This window comes from Bubalus bubalis, chromosome 9 (assembly GCF_019923935.1).
Source record: "Bubalus bubalis isolate 160015118507 breed Murrah chromosome 9, NDDB_SH_1, whole genome shotgun sequence".
Taxonomy (NCBI): Eukaryota; Metazoa; Chordata; class Mammalia; order Artiodactyla; family Bovidae; genus Bubalus; species Bubalus bubalis.
In genome coordinates, this window is record NC_059165.1 from 109880147 (window position 1) to 109884413 (window position 4267).

A 4267-nucleotide genomic window follows, 5' to 3' on the forward strand; every position below is an offset into this window, starting at 1 on the left:
CCAACACTTTAAAAATTAACTATATTCATCCCTAAAACTATCTTAGGTCACTTACAATATATTTCACCATGCAATCAAATTAACTTTCAATTGATAATAATTAAACACAGAATTGAGAGGAGAAGAGAAAAACACAGGCTGTAAGAGCAAAATCACTAATGTAAATGAATTTAACTCAAATGTTTGCATTTTTGAGCATTCAGATGAAGAGCAAAATTATAATCACATATCTTCAGAAAAAGTGATAATTCACAGCAGAAAATAAAGATTAAATGGATAACTTTTCTTACAAATTAATTTAATGATAATCATGAAAAATGTAATTCATAACCTGTTAGACACCTAGCAATTATGTTTGTTTTCTAATGGAATTGGAAAAAATGAATGGTGTACCATCTTTTTTATATATAAGGAAACAAAAGCCAAAGAAAGCGAAATAACAGTACCTTTGATTGAATCATTCCCACAGATGAAATATGAAGAGATGGGAGCAGAAGAAAACATGTCCACAGTGATACAATTTGTACTCCTAGGGTTTTCTGACCTTCCAAACCTTCAAGGGCTATTATTTGGGGGTGTTCTCCATCATTTACATCATTATCTTTAATGGAAACAGTCTTATAATAATAGTACATATTCTTGAGCCTACCCTGCACAAACCCATGTACTTCTTCCTGGCAAACTTTCCCTTCTTGGAAATCTGTTATGTGTCCATCACTCTCCTTAGGATTCTGGTGAACCTTTGGACTCAGGACAGAAGCATTTCTGTGCTGGACTGTGCTGCCCAAATGTGCTTTATCCTTATCCTCAGAGCCACTGAGTGTCTCCTCCTGGCAGTGATGGCCTGTGACCACTGTGTGGCCATCTGTGACCCTCTGCATTATTCCCTGGTCATGACCCCAAAGGTGTGCCTCCAGCTGGCTGTGGGCTCCTGGGTCAGTGGAATCCCAGTGCAGATAGGGCAAGTGTGCCCGATCTTCTCTCTGCGTTTCTATAATTTGAACGAGATTAACCACTTCTGTGACATTCCCCCCATTCTGAAGCTGGTCTGCAGAGACACTTTCGCACATGAGCTCTCAGTCTATGCAGTAGCTCTGTTATTTTCTGCCGTCCCTTTTTTGTTGATCCTTGCCTCCTCTAGCCAAATCATTCCCACTATTCTGAGGTTGCCAATAGCCAGAGGACAGGGTAAAGCCTTCTCCACATGCTCTTCTCACCTGTTGGTTATGGTGTTGTTCTTTGGATCTGCTGCCATTACCTACTCAACACCAAAATCCAGTCATTCTGCAGGAACTGACAAACTCTTCTCTCTGATCTATACCATAGTGACTCCGATGTTCAATCCCATGATATACAGCCTTTGGAACAAGGATGTGATTACAGTGCTGAGAAAATTATTATTTAAAAATAATGTGATGATTTTAATTATAAATGTTTTAACTGTTTGCTAAACCATTAACAGAGAAACATTTTCAGCTTCTATCTTCCCTCTTTAAGGAGTTAGCCACTTCTATTCTCACATGCAGTTATGAATACTTTAGAAAACTAATCCACAATTTACTGGTCTTGGACATATCCAAGATAAATGAGTTGTCAATCCTCCATGCCTAAGGAATAATCCTGCCTCATGAATTACATAGTAATTTACATATTAAAAAGGCTAAAACAAAATTGAATCAGTTAAGTTTTTTGGCTTAAATTCACTAGAAAATATATGTTTATTTATCTAAATAATTATCTCTATCTCCACACTTGCATTTGTTGGCATTCTTTGATTCTATAGCACAGAAAATGACTACTAGCAGTTGAAAATTGGATGTTTGAAGGAGGGATTGAATGAGTGAATGGGTAAATGAATATTGCTAGTACCAACATCAGACTGCTAGCAAAAAAAATCTAGATTTTTCAGGGAACCAGTAATATTGGGAGCATATTTGCTTATCCACTATAAACTCATGTGAAATTACCCCAATCATAAAACCAAAAGAATAGCATTTACAGACTTTGTTCTCTTCCTAAATGCATGATAAAAGAGTACCTTCCTATTCATCTTAACTGGTTTACTTTGCACATATTTGCATGTTCTACTTAGCAAATTTGATCCAAAATAATTTGCTTTGCATTATTTTATCCGTTATATAACTGCTTTCTAACAGCTAAATCTATGTCAATTTGAATTTTTAAAAGAAAATCTATATGGATATAAAAGTGAAGAAAAGTTTTAGAAATTATTTTCAGAATTACCCATAGTCTGTACAATTGCATTACATTAATGTGTCTGGACTAACCTCCTGTGTCTTTATCCCCTCCTTTAGTGTTGAAAATTTTAAATCATTGACTGATATAATGAAGGAAAGTGAACGTATGTCATTAGGATTATTAATGCCCATCTTCCCAATTCCATCCTCAGATCAGCAACATTAAGAGATGACTTGTAGCTATCCCTGAGAACTTCTGCTACAGTTGTTTTGACAATTATTTCATTCTCTAGTTTTAGTTTTAATTATAACCTAACTGTCTTTATCCTGGGATGTACTATCATATGGTGTATCAGAGAATAATTTATGGAAGTTAATGGTTCAATCAAATGAAGACCACATAAGCCAGTCATGCTATTTCATTGGGAGATTGTGAGATGAACTAGAATCCCTGGAAATAAGTACACTACATTACTTGACAAAATGGACTTTATAGATATGATTAATATAAATCATTGAGATGGGGAGATTATTCAGGTAGAACCAATCTGATCACATAAGCCTTAGAAACAAGAAGAGAAAGAAAAGCAGTATTCAAAAAATAGGTTATCACAGATGGAGCAGAGAAAAGGAGGGCTCATTTTGTCATTGTTGGCTCCAAAGTCTGTTGGGACAAAGAGCAAGGACTGTCCTGATCTCTAGAAAGTGAGCATGGCATTTGGCAGTCTGCCAGCAAATAATCAGTCCTCTGTCTGACAACCTCAAGGAAGCAAATTCTGCCAATAATTCAATTGAACAAGAAAGATGGAATACTCACTAGAGCATAAAAAAAGAATGTGGCCCTCCCAACACTTTTGACATATCATCTACAGAACTCTAAGATAATAAATTTTAAGGCACTCAGTTTGTGGTAATTTACTAAAACTGCAAGAGACAACTAATACACAGAAAATAATGATGTTCACAGAAAATAATATAAGAAATGGTGTAGACCTGCTCAGGATATATAAATTCAAAACTTCAATCTCATAACCAATTTAGCTGTACTATGAGGATTTTAAATATTCAATTTATCAGCCTCCATTCCAGCTGAGTATGAAGCAATGACTCAATTTTGGCTAATAACATGAAGATAGGTGTCAACAAGTGTTCAGTCTTTTGTTTCCACTACTTTCATCCTTAGTGTTAGTCACTCTGTTGTGCCCAACTCTTTGCAACCCCATGGACCGCAGCCCACCAGGCTCCTCTGTCCACAGGATTTTCCATGCAAGGATACTGGAGTGGGTTGCCATTTCCTTCTCCATCTTTCATCTTTAGAAGGGTACAGAAGTCATATCTAAGAATGGGAAAGCAGGAAAGCATAAGGAACCTGACACTCCAATGTCTATTTTAAAAGTATATTTAAAAGTATAAGACTAGTCATACCACCCTGCCGGGGTCCAGCCCCGGCTGATCCAGGGTATTCGAAGCGGGGACGGCGTCGGCGACTTATTTATTTATAAATATTTATCAAAGATTTAAAGAATAATAGAATAAGGATAGCTCAGTGAGGAAATTCAGTGGAGAAAAGCGGCTGAAATAAGGATAGCTCAGTAGGAAAATTCAGTGGAGAAAAGAAGCTGAGTGGCTTGGTTTACGCGGAAAATCAATATAACCCGTGACACCAGGTTAGCTCTGACCACGGAGGCCGCAGGCGCCCTCTCGAATAGCGGAAGGTGCCCCACCTTAGACACCTTCTCGAGTGGGTCTTAGAAGCCCAGGCAAATAAATGGTCGCAGAGGACATCCACGCTCCAGATGGACACTCAGCTGGAATTTGGGAGAGAGAGTGACATGGGGAGACCAAGTTTCAGTGAACAAGGCCCGCACTTTATTTTCCAAAGTAGTTTTTATACCTTAAGTTATGCATAGAGGATAATGGGGGAAGGGGTAGAGTCATGCAGCAAGCCAGGCTTTTTTCCTGTAAACTTATCATATGCAAAAGTTCAGGTGATAGACATCATCTTCTGGCCCGGAGGCCTGTTAACATTTTAAGAAACTTATCTTTCTCTAAATGTGATTATTCCAAAG

At 37.5% G+C, this 4267-nt stretch overlaps 1 pseudogene; it reads left to right on the forward strand.

The window, feature by feature from the left end:
• Nucleotides 1–466: 466 nt before the first annotated feature.
• Nucleotides 467–1400, forward strand: LOC102401411 (annotated as a pseudogene).
• Nucleotides 1401–4267: the final 2867 nt, after the last annotated feature.